Raw genomic sequence first — 19,550 nt, 5'->3', positions numbered from 1 at the left:
TGATGTACAGGTCCAAGGAGCCGAATGCATTATATCCAAAACTGAAGGATAAGTCTTTTGAAAGAGTTCATGTCATAGGAAGGAGAAAATATAGAAGCAGGCAGTGAGCTTCAGAGTTCACCAGAAAAAGGACTGAAGGATTAAGAACACTGGTTAATTCTTGCATTAGGGAGGCGGGCAGGATAGGAATGAGAAAAAGTAGACAGTCTTATTCAGCGAGGGCGGGGAAGGAGGAGAGGCATGCAGTTAAAAAGATCATAAGAGCAGTTAGCGAGAAAATAATGGAAGAAGATAGTAAGAGATGGGAAAGAAAGGGTGTGCAGTGAAAGATCTTAATAATACGTATAAAATGGACTATAATATGAGTTTAAAGCACATCAAGAGTCCAGCAAGTGATCCTGAAGACTGATGAATTGCACAGTGACGGCTGAACAAAAAAGAAATAAATTAATTAACTGACGCAGACGAACAATGATAAAAAAAAAAAGTAAACAAACCGCACATACTGATATCCCCGTTCCCTGTTAAGAAAAAAAAAAAAAAAGAAAGAAAGAAGAAAAGGCAATATACATACAAAACACTCGAACAAACGCATATAAACCAAAGGAAAACACACGTAGAAGTAAGTACGTATGAAAACACTAAGAAGGAACACAAGAAAACACTCACTGCTATACAGGATACAGTGTAACGTATACGTATCGGGAAGGCTGAACAGACACATACAAACACACATGGTAATAAAAACGCGACCATTCTTCACTTCCTCGTCGGCTTCGATAACACAGCTCGGGTTACTAAGAGACGAGGGTGGCAGTCCCAGTTACCTTATACCTATTCGGGCCCTTCTGGTTTGGTGTGTGTGTGTGTGTGTGTGTGTGTGTGTGTGTGTGTGTGTGTGTGTGTGTGTGTGTGTGTAGGAGTTGTCTTCGTTGACCCTGTAGGCGAAGGATACGGAGAGGCCAAGGCTTGTAGGACGCATGGGGGAGAACAGGAGACGGGGTGGGGTGGGGGGAGGGACAGGACAGTAGTGGTGGTGGTGGTGGTGGTGGTGGTGGAAAACCTTGAAATGTAGATGTCCTTGAACCTGTAGTGTGACGTTTTTCATGATTATTACTATCATCATTATTCATTCATCCATTCACCTCTCTCTCTCTCTCTCTCTCTCTCTCTCTCTCTCTCTCTCTCTCTCTCTCTCTCTCTCTCTCTCTCTCTCTCTCTCTGACTACTTTGTTCTTTTATTCTTATTTGCATTCCCTCTAATAATCCCCTGCTATGCATTATACAAATGGCCTTTCATTATGTCATTATTCACTCAGTTATTGCAGTTTTACTTTCTCCACTCCATCGTAATATCTTTTTTCTTCTTCCACTTGTCTGTCTCCCTCCTTCCCTTCCCCTCCCTCTCTCCCTCCCTCCCTCCATCACCTCCATTCCTTACTTTTAACTCCATAGCTAAGAAACCCGTTTAAATGTGATTCTCAGGTAAAATACTGTTTTTTTAATCCCCTATCATAAATCTAATATCCTTGAAGCGTCGCGGTGGCAAATAATCTTCGTCAGTCACGGTATTTCAGGGTCACTGCGTATTTAATTAAGGGGTTACTTGTAGCTTCCACCTGCAGCCATACCCAATCCAAGCACTATCTAGCAGGTAGACTCGACACAGGTGTATATACTCCTTACCATATACCTATCTCGCACGTGTAGCCTTGGATGAGAGACCTCCCCGGATCCTTCTTTGTCTCTGTAGCTTCTTGTCCTGTCTGTTCCTTTCAGTTATTCTCTGACTTTTTTCTTTATGGGTAAGTAAGAGGGTTTTTTTTTTTCTTGCATCAGTCTCCGTTAGAAATAAAAGTAGTTTTGAGCTGAACAGTACTCAGTGCCCTTAAGGTTCCGTCTGTCGTCTTCCTTTGCTTCCTTCACACCCTCTGCCCTTCCTCCCTTCCCTCTGTCCTTCTCTGCCCTCTCTCTCTCTCTCTCTCTCTCTCTCTCTCTCTCTCTCTCTCTCTCTCTCTCTCTCTCTCTCTCTCTCTCTCTCTCTCTCTCGTCCTAATGTGGTTCTCAAGGTCTCTCCCGTCACCCATCATGTCATCGCCGCCTCCTCCTGCGTCTCCTCACTAGTAACAATATAAAGGAGAAACCACAACCGAAGGATGAGAATCTAAGTATCTTTTCATGTAGTTTCTCTTAGCATTGCACAACTCGATGCGTTGTAATTGACTAGCAGTGAATGTTTTGCAATTCTATACCAATGAAAAGTGTATTATATTGGACTTTTAAGCTTTACAATCAGGTATCTTTTTCTAGAATTTGTCACGTAATCGAAACAAAAATAGGTGAAACTACTCATAAGAAAGCTGATAACAATATGCAATACATGCACGAGATTACGTTACAAATGTTGTGAATATTAATGTATTTTTCAGACCTTTCCCTCACGCACTGACCGTTCTTGCACGTCCAGAAGCCTCAGGTAGAGAGTCAGGGCGTGGTCTTAGCTAAGCACTTGGTGCGGTCCGCTAACTGAATGATGGCGACACACCTGACACGCATTTGTAATTAATTAGGAACCGAGCGAAGTAGAGGTGGAAATGTGTATGCAGTTATACAATAGTAAAACAAAACAAAAAATAAACAATACAAAAAGATTCTGGGTTACTGAAAAAAATAATAATATGAGTGTGTACAATCTGACAACAATAAAGCAAGGACAAAGAATCAAATTAGATGCAGTTAAGATACTCAGCTAGTGAGCAAAAAAATAGAAATACTAAATTCAAAGCATTAACTCTCCTGTGTTCCAAGAATTAAGACAGTTAATTTAAAAGAAAATAACCTGAAAACGACTGGTGGATTACATAAATCACTGAAATAAATGTGGAAAACGAGTATATAACGAGGATGAAACGCGAAACTTCAGCGGCCCCACGAAATATTACGCCTGAACCATTTGAGTGCACAGATTACGTCATTACACTTAAGTACACTGAAACTGAAATGAATAGAGGAATAGAAGATAACGAATACCATCACAAACAAGATAGTGATGACGATGATGACGGCAACTACAACAACTATGACGACAACCACGACGATGACAACAACAATAAAGATGATAATAACGACAACAATACCTACATACTCAAAACAGATCATACTACCAACACCTCTATATTCAAAATACACCATACACATACACCATACACATACTCAATAAACCTGGTGACACTCTACTGCATTATGACGAAGTAGACGTGATGAGGCGAACACCACACAGCAGAAGACGCCCGGGTTGCTCCTGTTGCTACCTACAACCGACCTACAGGAGTTACTAACCTTGTCACGTGGCTCCCTTGCGGCGATGAACGGGGAGAGAGAGAGAGAGAGAGAGAGAGAGAGAGAGAGAGAGAGAGAGAGAGAGAGAGAGAGAGAGAGAGAGAGAGAGAGAGAGAGAGAGAGAGAGGTGGGAGCGGTGGGAACAAAAGAGATGTACAGGAATTGGAGGACAAAGAAGCCTGAAAAGGGACCGCCATGCGAGAGAGAGAGAGAGAGAGAGAGAGAGAGAGAGAGAGAGAGAGAGAGAGAGAGAGAGAGAGAGAGAGAGAGAGAGTGGAGGAAGAAAAACACAGGGACGGGCTATAAACTGTAGAAAATTTATATAAATCAGAGTTAGTAAGAAAAAGAAAGAAAGAAGCGCTGTGGAGAAAGGGAACAGAATTAAGAATATCTGAAATAAAGAGGACGACGGAAGAAAGAAAAAACAAAAAGAAAATTAAAGCAAAACGTTAAAAAAATAAAATAGCGAGAAGTATTTTAACCACCTAAAGTAATAAATTAAATTGCAGGAAATAAAATAAGATGAAGAAAATAAGAGATAGCCTAAACACAGAAAAAAAAGAGAAAAACGTAAGAGAAAAGAGGGAAATATAAGATAAACAGAAGGATGGATTCCAAAAAGGAAAAAAAAAGGTAAAAAAAAAATTGAGATTAAAAAATGTTGAGGATAAATGGGATAAAATCAAGAATATGTGAAATGAAGGGAAACAGCAAAGTAAGAAGGAAAGGAAATAGAAAATAAATGGAAGGATGAACTCTAAACAAGAAAAAAATATATATATAAAAGAGTTTAAGGTGAAAAATGTTAAAGAAAAGGTGTAAAATTAAAAATATATGAGATGAAGGAAGCAAACGATAAGAAGGAAGGAAGAAAGGGAAGAAGAAAATGAAGAAAGAAAGGAAGAAAGGAAAAAAGGGAAGGAAAGAATGAAGAAAGGGAAGGAAGAAAGGGAAGGAAGGAAGGAACTTAGGAAGGAAGGGAGGGAGGGAGGGAAGGGAGAGATGAGCAGCGTCCTTCCCACCTACTCCACCTTGTCCTTGAGTTCCAATTAGGAGAAATTAAAGAAACGAAAGAGAGAGAGAGAGAGAGAGAGAGAGAGAGAGAGAGAGAGAGAGAGAGAGAGAGAGAGAGAGAGAGAGAGAGAGAGAGAGAGAGAGAGAGAGAGAGAGAGAGAGAGAGAGAGACAAAAATAGACAAAAACAAATGAAAAAAAAAGCAAAAAAAAAAAAAAACGGAAAACCAAAAAAAAAAAAAAAAAAAACACATCAAAACTAGCAACAGAAGAACCACTCAAGCAGGAGAACTGAAGAAAAACAAAACATTAAACTAAACACCAAATGGAACATGATTATTCCCTGGACAGATACGAGTATGAGACGCTTATGTAAGTGAAGATAAGACGAGAACTGGCTATGCAGGTGACGAGGGAGGGAGGGAGGGAGGGAGGGAGGAGAGGTTGTGAGGGAGGAATAGGTAGGGAGGCATGAGGGAGGGAAGGTAGAGAGGGGATCAAGAGAAGGAGAAAGAGGAGGAGCAGAAGAGGAGAGAAGATTAAGGAAAATAAGGGATAGGAAAGTAGACAGGGAGGTCATAGGAAGGAGAAAAGGAAGGGATAAACATTAACAGAAGGAGAAGAAAGGCAGGAGGGAAGAAGGAAGACCATAAAGAGGGAAAACAGAACCAGGAGAGGAGGAGATTGAGAGAGGTAAGAGAAGAGAGGTAGGGAGAGAAGGAGGAGAGGGAAGGTAAGGTAAACATTAGAAGGATGAGAGGAGGGAGGAAGGGAGTCAGGGAGGGGAGAGGGGCAGGAGACAGAGATGGAAAGGTCTGGGCTTAGATTATAGAGGGAGAGGGAGAGAGGAGCAAAGGAAGAGGAATGGGGGGTGCATAGAGGTTGTCATGGACGGATTAGAGAGGGAGAGAGGGAGAGAAATGCAGTTATTTTGGTTTTATGTATTTAGGGGTAGAGAGGGAGAAGGGGAAGTATACGAGTAAAGAAAGAGTGAACGAGAGAGAGAAAGAAGAGCGGAGAGAGGTGAAGAGCGATAACAGTGAATTGTCTTGATTTACTTTAGAGAAACAAGAAGGAAAGAAAATAAAAGAAAGAGGAGGGAAGGAAGAATCAGGTGGTCGAAAATCTAAATGCTTTGTTTCCATTCGTTGGGGTGAAAAGAAAATGACACAAGAGTAAAAAGAAGAGAAAAGAGGATAGACGAAACACAAATAGAGGAAGAGGAAGAGGAGATATATGTTGTTCTCGAGGAAGAAGAGAAATAGACAGAGATAGAAATAACGACTTGTATTACTGAAGCAGAAAACAAAAAAAAAAGTAAAGGAAAAGATAAATAGAGAGAAATAGAATTGACTTGTATTGCTGAAATAGAAGAAGAGAAAAAAGAGTAAAAGAAGGTCAGAGAAATAGACATGGATAAAATGAGCTAGTCTCCGCTTATTGGAAGAAAAGAGAAAGAAAGCAGACATAGAATTAGAGAAACAGACATAAAATTACCTTGTCTTTATTACTAAGAGAGAAGAAGACAAAGAAAAGTAAAAAAGTAAAAGAGGAGTAGAGAAACAGACAGGGATAGAATGAGCTTGAACTTGAATACCGAAAGAGAAGAAGAGAAAAGAAAAAGAAAGAGTAAAAGAGAAATAGATAAACAGACAGACTGAAAGGATACTGATCTTTCGCAATACTGAAAGAAGAGGAAGGACAAGAATAAGAGAAAGAAAGAGAGAAATGAGAGAGAGGGAAGAGGTTGGTATAGGCTGTCATACGGTGGAGGGGTGCCGGTGATGTGCGGTGGGAGTGCAGTGGGAGATAGGGGGTGATGTGTGGTGGGTGTGTGGTGGGAGGGGGAGGGTGATTAGCATCTGCCACACGAAGTTATAGAGACTCACCCGGCGGCCTTGGGAGGAGCAGGGCGAGGGTACCAGGTAAGGTGTCTCCCGAAGGTCACGTTTCAGTAGGAGGGAAGGAAAAAAAGAGGGAACAAAAAGGGGAACAGGATGAGGAAGGGAAGAAAGAGTAGGAGGTGGAGCAGATGGAGGAGGAGGAAAATATAATACGACCTGTAGAGCAAGTTAGAACAAGAGCAATTATGATAACGAGGAAAGGGTGAGACTACAGTAAAAGGAAAAGGAAAAAGAAGTGGAGTTGTAGAAATGAAGTGAAAATCAGAGTGAAAACAACATGAAAAGAACCAGAATAAAAGAAAGGAAATATGGTAACGAAGAAGAAGAAGAATAATAACAACAACAACAACAACAACAACAACAACAACGAGACTGCAAATGTGTGTGTGTGTGTGTGTGTGTGTGTGTGTGTGTGTGTGTGTGTGTGTGTGTGTGTGTGCCGGGCTGCCACACCAAATCCTAAATAAAAACTCATGTCAACAAAAGTCCTCTGCGTTTATCTTTTCACAAAACTGTTCGCGTCACGCAAGTAGAAAAATATTAGTGTGTGAGCATTTTCAAAACGCACATACGAATATTTGTTGTTGAGTATAAATAGACGTGCAGGTTACGTGCAGTTTACGCAAACCTTGGATGAAGAGATCACGAGTAAAAGCGAAAGGAGGAAACAGAGAGAGAGTGAGGAAAGGGGAATAATTGAGGTGGAGGAGACGAAGGAGTGTAGAAAGGTTAGGAAACCATTACAAGGTGAGAAAACAATGATGTATACTTAACACCACAAGAAACACAAATGTCTATAAAGGAAGACGTGCAGTGTAACGAAGAAGAACGCGAACAACCAACGTACTGATCAATGAAACTCTGAAATTTCTTGGACTTTCCGTCACTTACAAATTCAGTTATACCTAAATTTCACATCTTAGTTTACATTAAATCAGCTTATATAAAACTGGCATTTCTTTGAAGGGGATTGGCTGGCTCTGAACGTGGCCCACCTTCTGCCATGTTTTAAGTACTATGTCTCCCCTTTGTGTTGAGCTCCACTTCAACAACCCTTCCTGACCAAGACGTAAGATCAAAGTATCTCATCAGTTTCTCTCATTTGTCTTCAACTGATTGCGCACCATTATAATGATACTTCTTTGTTACCTTTTATTACTCGTGTTAATGGTCATTGCTTGCCACCTGTGAGCATTCCTCTTTTCACATCATCACAAAGGCAGAAGATAGCCAGCGTTATCATTCTTTATCCTTTCCATCCACAAACTTTGAACCATTCTTCCTAGCTATGTATTTCCCAATTTCCTAACAATCAAAACACTTCGGAGACAAAATTTATCAGACAGTAAAACTAGCTACTTTCTTCTGCATGAGTCAGAAGGGAAGGAAAGTAGCATTTAGAAGGCTTATTTCTCTCCAAGGTCGTTCAGGAGCCCTTAGCAAGTCAATCATGTAAAAAAAACGCAAGCTATCACAGAATCTTCAAAAGGGAAAGGAACGGTGAGAGGACGTAACAAGAGAGACGTAAAGGAGGAAGTGAGAGGAAATACCATGAAAGGTAGAGGAGGGGAGAGAGGGAGAGGAGGTGAGGGGAGAGGCTTGTCTTGATGGGGGTGGGTAGGTCCAGTGAAGGGAAGTGAAGGCGTGAAAGGAAGGGAAGATGGACGAAGGTGTTTAAACAGGGGAGAGGCAGCGCCAAGGTTAAGCAGGAGGAGGCGGTGAAGGGAGCTGTGTGCAGGCTACCTACCTCAGGGTCTTGTTTGTAATTTCATCACCACCATCTGCCCGTCAAGGTGATGAGTGGTGCTGTCATCTTTCCGAGCCACACAGGAACTGATTAGGAGAAGGAAGGAAGCGGGGGCAAACCAGGATGGCAATGTAAGCAGGAAGATAGATAGATAGTTGAGTGCAAGGATAGGTAGTGGATAACACGATGGACAGGTAGATTACTAAGTGCATGTATATAGATGCATGGATGAATAGATGGAGTGATAATGAATAGATAGATAAATAAATTAGAGATATAAGATAGATAGATAAACAGGGAGACAAATATATATAGAATGGTAGAGAGAGAGAGAGAGAGAGAGAGAGAGAGAGAGAGAGAGAGAGAGAGAGAGAGAGAGAGAGAGAGAGAGAGAGAGAGAACGACAAACAGAAATACAAGTAGTCACACATATAGGTAGATAAATAGATAGATAGAGAGACTTAAAGATAGCTAAACAGACAGATAAGTACATACATACATACTCGTACATACATACATACATACATACATATGCTTTCTAGTGAATTCACGGTCGACAATAATATTTCTACAGCAACCCACAATTTGCGTGGTAGAGTTCACGTTCCTAGATTTGCGTAGAGTCAAGTTCGTGAATGACGACGTGGAGTTAAGCTTTTGTTACTCACAGTGCCGTGCGGAGTCGATCTCAAACAAGGACAAATGCGCAATGAATTAAAAGTACCATACAATAAGATAATCTCTCTCTCTCTCTCTCTCTCTCTCTCTCTCTCTCTCTCTCTCTCTCTCTCTCTCTCTCTCTCTCTCTCAAGCTATCTACCTATTTATCTATCTACCTATCTATTTCAATGTCGATGTGAGACAATGCTACCCTTATGCTTGTAAATAAATCTCAACACTTCCCCTGACTTGATCATATGCATGTATACGAGAGTGTGGTAAGAGAAGGTTATGGCTAATGGTTATGGTGTGTTATGAATCTTATATAAGTGATCATGACCTTAGATATCCTTCCTGTCATTGGCTGCTTACTGGCTACATAGTATAACGGCGCATATTGTGTTGCATTTTTTTTTTTTTTTGTTATATTATTGTTTTACGCTTAGTTTCTTATTAAATCTATAAATAGTTATTTTGTTTATATTTTTTTTCTAATATCTCAATGGCTTGAACTAAAATATAGAAGGAACAGAAAGAATTTTTTTCTGCGTCACAAGAAAGTTTCGTTGAAAATTAAAAGACCTTTCCAGGTGTGTGTGTGTGTGTGTGTGTGTGTGTGTGTGTGTGTGTGTGTGTGTGTGTGTGGTGTGTGTGTGTGTGTGTGTGTGCACATTCTCAAGACTGGAACGTCACCTTCCTTAATCTCTCACACCTACACATTACCGCTCACACCTGCAAATTAGTCCACACCTGGCGGAATGGGGATGGGTGAGGGGAGGGGAGGGCAGGTGACGCCACTCCCGCCTCGTCACCTCGTCACCGTCACGTTTCCTAATGGTCTGGAACAGTCATGACCTAGAGCTGTGCATTAGAGTGGTGGCTCATTACGGGGTGACATTGCCAGGGCGGGGGTGTGGGGGGGGGGGGGGAAGGGCTGCCGCGGCGGTTGGGGGAATGATTCTTGAGGGCCGGTGGAGGTGAGCTACATTGAAATGAGTACAGGAGGTCCGGATTTTATGAGGGAGCGGAAGTTTTTGCCATTGCCATTAAGATACAGAGAGAAAACATTAATGGTGTCTTAAAATTGTGTCTGTTGTGTTTCTCGTATGTCTACTCCTGCCTCTCTTTCTTTCTTTTTTTTTTTTTTTTCTTCTCCCACCTGAAGGCCTCTGTTATGGCCCCTGTAAATTTTGTCTGTAGTTTTCATTGTTTTTATTTTGTATTATTTAATTTTTCTCGTCAGTACATCAAGGCCTCCGTGCACCATTAGGTTGTGCATAAATGTGCATGGTGCAGCCTGAGCTGACAGTAGTCGATGGTGCGTTGAAAATGTTTTATATCACTGCGGTGCACCACTCGTCCGGTGGGTGCATTTCAGAGTTGAGTTACGCTTTATTTGCAACATATAGGAGGCTTTAAAACTCTTTATGCTGTGTCTGACTTCATTAGGAAGGAACTGCGCTTCTGGTCTTTAATTTCTGAAAGGCGTGTTTATTATTATAATGTACAGGGAAGTGTACTGTTGGTTTTATTTTCCCTAATGGCGTGTTTATACTAAGCAGGTACTTTTCCAGGAAGGCTACTACTGCAGGTGGTCATTAGTACTGCGCCTTCACTGTAACTGTTCAGCCCACGCCTTCCTGTTTGAGTTCTGTGTCCGTGTCTCTGAGAATCTTGCCAGCTCATGAAAGGAAACATTTGCAGCAAAATCTTGACCTTAACGCAAGTCACACACGCACCTGCTTGCTCACTCAATGCACTCATACCATTTACTCACTCACTCCACTCACTCACTGCACTCATACCATTTACTCACTCACTCCACTCACTCACTGCACTCATACCATTTACTCACTCACTCCACTCACTCACTGCACTCATACCATTTACTCACTCACTCCACTCACTCACTGCACTCATACCATTTACTCACTCACTCCACTCACTCACTGACTTGTAATATGATTAAACTACAGAAACTGTAATTCGCAAAACATGAAGAGATGACATTGCCTGATTCTTCCCAGTACTATATTAGAATATTCAAAATTCTGTTCTGATAGAAGACTATCCTCTAATATTCTGAAACCAATCTTTTCTTGTAGGCAAAAAGCTTTATATGTATGGTACCTTGAGGCTTACAAGGTAATTTGCTTAATTACTTACTGATAAAACAAAGTTAGTTCCATTAAAATGAAACTGCAATTACATAAAGAATGAACTACGGTGATAAAGTCCAATTTCTTGTTTCCTGTGCATGTCACTTTTCATAATCTTCAATTTCTTACTGACATGATATCAAGACCATGAAAATAATGCCACAAATGAGTGAGCAGAGATGGAAAAAAAAAAGAATGACGTTATCCATCTGAAGGTTATTCTGATTTCCCGCTTCTTGTGTCTACACATTCCCATCTTTCTAGAATGTATCACTGTCATAATATATCAAGGCCCTCAAAATATCACAAGTGGACGAAGGAATAAGCTGAGATGGAGAAAAACGGGATTTATATATCTGAAGGTCACACTGAATTTCCCACTTCTTATGCTTGAATTCCTTGCTCCCTTCCCGCCCTTCTCCTTCTCCTCCTTCTTCTCCTCCTTCCTCCACCGAGCGACCCTCACATTCCCCGCTGCGCCGAGTCAAGGTCGTGCGTGTGTTGTCTCGTCCTGCCCCTGGTTAGCGAAGCCCCAGCAAGACGTGATACCCTCGTGTGTACCCAGCCTCGCCAACCACCTGTATGCAGAGTCCCTCACACACACACACACACACACACACACACACGTGCAAGGCCAGGACGGACTAACTCTCTGTTGCCTTTCCTTTTTGTCAACACTGTCTTCTCTTCTTCATTCCATTAGTCCCTTTACAGTACATATTTACATATTTGTCTTGCTTCTCCTCCTCTGACTTCTTCCTTCTTGTTTCTCCTTCTCCTCGTCCTTCTTTTCGTTAACTTTCTCTTCTCTTGCTCTTCCTCCTTTATTTTATTAATTTCCCTTGTATTCTTTTATTTTCCTTGACTCTATCCTTGTATTCTTCCTCTTCCCTCCTCGCTTCCTTTTCTTTTCCTCTTTTCTGACCTTACCCCGTTTTCTCCAGCACTACCATCTTCTCCACTACCTCCTCCTATTCCTTATCTTCAGAGTACAAAAACTGAATTCATTAGACTAGAAAAAAATAGGAGAGAAGTGAGGACAGGAAAAAAAGAAAAGGATCAACAAATGAGGCAATGTAAGAAGAAGGAGAAGTAAGGACAAGAAAGAAGGAGGAAGAGAAAAATGAGGATGAGGAAAAGAAAAAAGAGAGATAAGGAAGCAGTACAATACTACAAAAGGGCCACACCCCAAACGGTACACCATACATGCCACTCCGCCACGCCCTCTCTCATGGACACTCCTTCCCCCATCACACCTACCTAGCCACGTCACTCGCACCTGTCCCTCCTATCTGCCAATCAAAGTCTCCCTTGGGCAAACACTCGCCACCCATCCGCCCATCATCAGCACCTCCTCCCACCCCGCCTCCCAGACATCGCCAGGTGACCTTATATAGAGGGGCTGTGACATTCGTACTCCCTTCAGATGCATTTAATAATTCAGATAAACATGATGCTATACGTGAGGTGAATGCAGTGAATTTAGACAGTCCTTCGTTAATAAAACCACAATTTCCTGACAATATTGGCTCATTAGCGGAGTATTCAAGCACGAGTGAAAGAGATTGATTAATATTTTTCTTAGTTATAGGAAACCTTGACTATGTAAATGTAGACGTTAGGTAATGGTTAAAAAATGGTTTTCTAAGAGAGAGAGAGAGAAAAGGAGTTGACGGTTCTCTCTCTCTCTCTCTCTCTCTCTCTCTCTCTCTCTCTCTCTCTCTCTCTCTCTCTCTCTCTCTCTCTCTCTCTCTCTCTCTCCATCACTACCCCAGTTTCCTAGTAGCAAGCCTGCCTCACCTGGTTCACCTATTAACGACCAGAATGCTAATGACGACCTTGTACCTGCGTTGCTACCTGAAATGGTGCATCTCCCTTGAAGCATGTCATTGCACATAAATGTATCCCTATAATTCAGAGCAGGTGATGAGGAAATGAGCACCAGGTGAAGCTGCAGGTAGTTATTAACATTGAAGATTCAGGTTGTAGGATAAAGACGGGGTTTAATTGGTAATGAAAACAAGAGAAGCTGAAGGTGAAGTGAGGCTGAGTAAAGGTAAGGATGAGGGGTAAGGTTATAATTATGTGTTTTGCAGGCAGGTAAGGTTAGTATATGTAGTGGTGGGAGTTGTTGAGTTTTTAGTATTTATTCTATTAGGACATAGCTAACTATTTTTTTTTTTTTTTCAGTACGTGTTTGATATGTACTACTTAATTTTTCTGTTAGTACACTGTTGCTACTACTACTACTACTACTAATACTACTATTATTACTACTACTACTACAACTACTTCTAAAGCCTCAACAACAACAACAATTACTACTACTACTACTACTACTACTACTACTACTACTACTACTACTGCTACTTTTTTTTTCTTTTTTATGTAGGAGGGACACCAGCCAAGGGCAATAAAAATCCAATAAAAAAAAGGCCACTGAGATGCCGGTCCCCGAATAAGTTCTGAAGCGGTAGTCAAAAAGTGAAGGATAAGTGTCTTGAAACCTCCCTCCTGAAGGAATTCAAGTCATAGGAAGGCGGAAATACAGGAGGCAGGAAGTTCCAGAGTTCCAACAGGGAGTTCTACTACTACTATTACTGCTACTACTACTACTACTACTACTACTACTGATAATAATAATAATAATAATAATAATAATAATAATAATAATAATAATAGGAAAGGTATTGTGCAGGTTACTTTAAATGTAAGAGTACGTTATAAGCGTCTGCATTTTCTGTTATGTAAGGATAAAAAAAAAGAGTCGACGAGGTGATAGTAAAACAATTATGATCAGCAGCGGGAACGAAGGGTTGTTGATGCAATTAGTTCTCGTTGTTCTTTTGTTTTCTCTCGCTCCCCTCCTTGTGCGACCTCGAGGGTGTAATGATAAGGCGCCCCGAGGAGCCCCTTCGTGATGGCTGGGTGGAGAGGGAGGGGAGGGAGCTCCAGGCGTCCAGTGTGTCTTGTTGCTGATACTGATAAGGGAAATGTGTTCTTATGAGTGAGTGTGTTGTGAGTGTATTGCGCTATAATTTCAATTGGTTAGTATTATGTTCTTATTTGTGTGTATTCTTAAAGGGATTAATGAAGGGACTTATGCTTTCATTGCCATTAAAATGTGACCTTATGAGAGTGGGATAAATCATATTTTTAACTGCCTTGTGTTTATTTCTTTATTATTATTATTATTATTATTATTATTATTATTATTATTATTATTATTATTATTATTATTATTATTATTTATTTATATATTTATTTTTATCTATTTATTTATTTATTTATTTTTTCAATTCATAAAGGGAAGAAACAGAGGATATTTTCTTGAAATGTTTACGACTTCATTTTTGTTTCTGAAATCCTCTGTCATCATTAGAACGTCTCCTTATGGCCGATAACTAGATGATAATTTCAATTTCAATCTTTTTGTGTATATATCTTTATTTATGTGTATCTATAAAGGATGAAGGTAAATAAACAATCTTAAAACATTTGTGCCTTCATCATCCTTTGCATCTTCCCTCACCATCATCAAAATATGACCTGAGACTAAAGTAGATTATGATTTCAATTGTTTTGGGTTCTATGTCTTTTTTGTGTGTGTGTCCATAAAGGAAGAAATAAAGAGGATGATTTCAAGACATTTATGACTTTATCTTACTTATGCCGCCCTTCACCCCCATCACATCCATCACACCTACCCTGGCCACACCCTGCCACACCCCATCGCACCTCTGACGAAGCCCCCATAAACCAGCACTCACTCCTCCACAGGTAACAAGCCAATCAACTCCCTTATAGATCCACCTGTACCAAATTACTGGTAAATAACATTATGATCCACACTCCCCTTAGTCTTCTTAGCTCCTCCACCAGTACCATCCTCTCTGCTGCTCTTTAATGCAATCCTGCTTTTTGTCTTCCACATCCTATCTTTTTGCCTTCCCCATGCTATCTACATTCCACCTTCTCCTCCTCCTCCTCCTCCTCCTCCTCCGCCTCCTCCTCCCTTATCCTTCGCTTTCTTCATCTACTCATTAACTATCTTATTTCTCTCTCTCTCTCTCTCTCTCTCTCTCTCTCTCTCTCTCTCTCTCTCTCTCTCTCTCTCTCTCTCTCTCTCTCTCTCTCTCTCTCTCTCTCTCTCTCCACCTACATTCCACCTCCCTCTCTATCTCTTTTAACCTTCATTCTCTTCATCGACTTACTATCTCATTATCCCTCTCTTTTTTCCCTCATCGTCCTTTCATCCCTTGCTCCATATTATCTATCCAACCACCTCCTTTTCGTCTATAATGTATTCACTTCCCTGTTCCCAAGGTCTAACTGTATCTTCTAACTAAATTCCACTTCCACTTCTTCCTTCCACTATTCTGTCTTGAGAGTTTGAGGATATGTTGTTCATTCACCTTCTAAACTCCACTTCCACTTCCTTCTTCCACTGTGCCGCCGTCTTGTACTTGTATTTAAAGTATAAAATAAAACTTGAGAGCTTCATGATATGTTGTTTATTAGTATCTTTTGAAATCAGATCCGCATATCTTTCTTCACTGTCTAGCTCCTCCTCCTCCACCTCCTCATGCAACGTTGCCTGCACTCGGTACTAGAGTAAAAAAATCAAAGAATATAAGGACTTCAGGGCATGCTGTTAATTAGTATCTTTTGAAATCACCCCTATACATCTATTTCCACTATCTAGCTCCTCCATCTTCTCCTCCAGCAACGTTGTATACACCCTGTACTTGAGTGAAAAATAAAACTTTAGAACTTAGGGTATGTTGTTAATTGTTATCGTTTGAAATCAAGCCTTATACATTCTCCTTCACTAACTCCTCCACCTCCTCTTCTAGTAACGTTGCCTACATCCAGCACACTCCGCCCCGGCCTGCAACACTGTCTCGGCGGGGGGTGAGTACTGCTGACATCAAGAATAATAGGTGCAGTCTCCCCTTCGCTCCCCGACAACCCCCAGTGGTGCCGATCAGAGGGACCGATTGTGACCTTCAGATCCATTGTCTCTATTATTTGACTTTTTGCTCCTTTTTATTTTTTGCGTGTTTAATCTTTCCTCTTGTACATACCTGATTCAATACTAAGAGACACATAGGATAGGAAAAAAATATATCTATGTACAATGAAGTATGTGTGTGGTATCCCTGTTTATATATTTTTTTCTTTGTAGTGGTGATATTATCGACTTTTTTGTTGTTAATGGGCAAGGAAAAGTAGTCGCGCCCTCCCCTCTTGAGGAGATCATGGTGGTTAAAGAGATATAAAGGGTTAAAAACATGAATTTCTTCTATATGGTTAGACAAAAAAATGTGTCACGTATAAAGAAGAAAAATCAAGGTGTGCCAAATGGAAAATGAAAAGCGTTCTAAGCTTATATGAAGAAAAAGGGAAATGATAAAAAAAATGTGGAAGGTTTCACGTGATATGCGTATTACGTCATGAGTTTCCATATGAGTGAGCCGCGTCCCATTAGGAAACCTTGGCGTGAAGGGCGAGGTGGTGGTGGTGGTGGTGGTGGTGGAGGGTGGCAGCGGTGATGATAAGTGAGTGGGAACAAAGCCGTAGAAGGAAATAAAGCGAGAAGAGAGACCACAACTAAGAATGAAAAACTGTGATAGATGATTTTGTAATATATAAATAACAGATGACAAAATACAATAAAACAATAGAAACAGAAGAAGGGAATAAAAGAAAAGAGGAGGATATGCAGTAAGGAAAAGTTGCATTAAGCGTGAACGATTAGTAAATGATATAGCACGACCAGGTGGAGCAAGGAAAGGAAGAAAACAAACCGAGACGGAACACGACAGACAGAAAGTGACGAAGGGTAAAGAACAGGAGAATCACAAGAGAAAATAAGTATTATCAACAGTGAATAGAAAATAAAAGTAACAGATAAAAGAAATCATAAGAGAGCTAAAGTAATACACATGAAAGGTTTTCTATAAGAGAAGGAAAAAAGACATAAAAAAAATATAATCATGAAAGAAAACCTCAGAATATAAGGGAATTCGTTAGTGACCACTTGGCAGTTTCTGTATAGAACCTAACACTCATAATGCATATATAAACAGTAGCAATATTTTTTCTTATCTTTCAAAGCTTCCTATTGATTCAGCACTCACAACCTGATAACTAAATTTAATAAAGAAAATAATGATCATAATATTGGTAATGATACACTAAATGAAAAAAATAAAATAAAATCAATTAAAAAAATTATATATATATATATATATATATATATATATATATATATATATATATATATATATATATATATATATATATATATATATATATATATATATATATATATATATATATATATATATATATATATATATATATATATAAAAGACGGATTTAGATGCAATAGAGGCACAGATACACCAGTTACTATCATATACGAAACAACAGCTCACTACACAGCTAAGAAAAAACAGTATTTTCTGGTCCTCAGAGATGTATCAAAAGTCTGCCATGAGGAACTCCAATATAAAATAATACAACTCAACCTACACTACACAATCACAAGATTACTAAACAACTATATAATGAACATGAAAGCCAAAATTATAATAAATAATTACACAGGGCCAGCGTTTCCATTAACAGCAGGGGTTCTACAAGGGAGCTCCATTTCTCCCCACACTTTACACCATTTATACTACTGACCTGCCACAACCAGACATGAACTGCAACAATATCCAATATGCAGACGACACCACTCAAACTATAACACACGCAGGATAATCTAGACAGATGATGCATAGCAGAGCAGCCACAGAAATAGAGAAAAATCAACAGGCACGAAAAACAATGGAAAATAAAAACAAAATTATTGCACTGGCACTAAAAAAGAAAATAAACATAACAATGGATGGTCAACAGATAGACTGCAGATAAAGGGAAAGTATTAGGAATAACCGTAAACAGAACCGTTATGAATAAACATGTAGAGGAAAATAATTACTAAGTCAAAAATAGCAATAACAACTCTCTATAGATTCATGGAGCCTCCTATATATATATATATATATATATATATATATATATATATATATATATATATATATATATATATATATATATATATATATATATATATATATATATATATATATAAACATCTGGGACAAGCATACATCATCCCGATAGTATTATGCCCATCATTATCTCTAATAGCAATAAGCGATACAAGAAAATCAAAACTCCTAAGAACCCAAAATAAAATACTAAGATTCATATACAAAGAAAAATACTCATATACTAGAGACACTAAAACACTACACGAACTTTCAGATATCGAACCTGTCAACTACACACTTTACAATGAAGCACAAAAGATATTCGACAAAATTACTAACATACAAGAAAAAAATTTTCATACATCCTGGAAAACTATGAAAAGAACAAAAATCACCCTTGGTTTAACAAAACAAAAAAACATTCTCCAAGGAAAATTTATACAGGATGATAAATAAATAAACACTAGCATACATATTCTCCAAAAGGTAAAACCAATTTAACCAATCACGCAAAAAAACAAAATTTACTATTCTTCTTTGTCTTCTAATAAAAAAGATCCATGAGAAAACGTCAACCACAGACAAGAACAAAACTAATATGAATAAATCGAAGGAAAACATGAATAGTCACAACTAAACAACTAAACATACAACTTTAACTTAGAAAGGTGGTCAGCTTACCACTTTCATTCTCTTACTATTTTTCTATTCTTCTTAATCTTTTCCTAACTCTTTTAACTCCTCTTTTTTCACCCCACTTTTCTATCCCGATCACCAGTATAGCGTCCTCGACGAAACTCATACTGGCGATCAGATATAAGGTTGTGAAGTGCTAAATGTTTAAGAACCTCTCTGTTGAGGATAGATTAAAGAACTTTAGAGAAACAGGAAATTAAAGCAGTAGGGCGATAGATTGAGGGGTCAGAGCTGTCACCCTTTTTAGGAACAGGCTGAATGTGAGAAAACCTCCCAGGAGAAAAGAAAGGTAAATATTGATAGACAGAGTTGGAAGAGTTTGACTAGGCAAGGTGCAAGCACGAAGGCATAGTTTCGGAAAACAGTGAGGGGTCCCATCAGCTCCATAAATCTTTTAAGGGTTAAGGCCAGCGAGGGCATGGAAAACATCACTGCGAAGGATCTTAATAATAGCATGAAGTAGTCGGAGAAGAGGGGAGGGAAGAACAAGCCAAAGGTAGAGTTTTTAGCAAAGGTTTGAGCAAGGAGTTAGCTTTTGAGATAGATAGTTGTAGATGCTCTCTTTTATTCACGACCAATAAGAACATCAGATAAAAGTAATTCGTATAGAAAAAAAAACGAAGAAGGTAAAGGATGCAGATACAATGAAAAAAATATAAAAAAAGGGAGAAGCGTAAGAGCTGACAAACACACACACACTCTCAAGGATATCCATTGGGAGAAGCAGTGGGGCGCCAAGCCATAAAACTGACGAAGCGTTCACACCTCATCTGATCGAGTGGCGGCGGCTACTCCCTTCCCTTCCCTTCAGTAGCAAGACAATAAAACTCACTAAAACATCCGTCCATCACAAGGGGAACCGATCCAAGGACACATCTCACTCTGCAACCGCCTTTGTTATCGACAGGTAGGTACAGGTGAGTGATCAAGGCTCCCAAACGCCCTTCAATATCTCATTTTTATACAGGAGTCATAAAAACCCA

The 19,550-nt window shown here is 39.6% G+C and overlaps 1 long non-coding RNA gene across 2 annotated transcripts in view; it reads right to left on the bottom strand.

Moving 5' to 3' along the window:
- The window catches only part of LOC135105542 (uncharacterized), a 122,261-nt gene that overhangs the window by 68,859 nt on the left and 33,852 nt on the right, over nucleotides 1–19,550 (bottom strand). For both annotated transcript variants that reach the window (XR_010270893.1, XR_010270892.1), the window contains exon 2: nucleotides 8,672–8,690. This is a non-coding gene — a long non-coding RNA (uncharacterized LOC135105542). The remainder of the gene's footprint in view (nucleotides 1–8,671; nucleotides 8,691–19,550) is intronic.

The sequence above is a fragment of the Scylla paramamosain genome, chromosome 12 (genome assembly GCF_035594125.1).
Source record: "Scylla paramamosain isolate STU-SP2022 chromosome 12, ASM3559412v1, whole genome shotgun sequence".
Taxonomy (NCBI): domain Eukaryota; kingdom Metazoa; phylum Arthropoda; class Malacostraca; order Decapoda; family Portunidae; genus Scylla; species Scylla paramamosain.
This window is presented reverse-complemented; position numbering and strand designations above follow the sequence as displayed.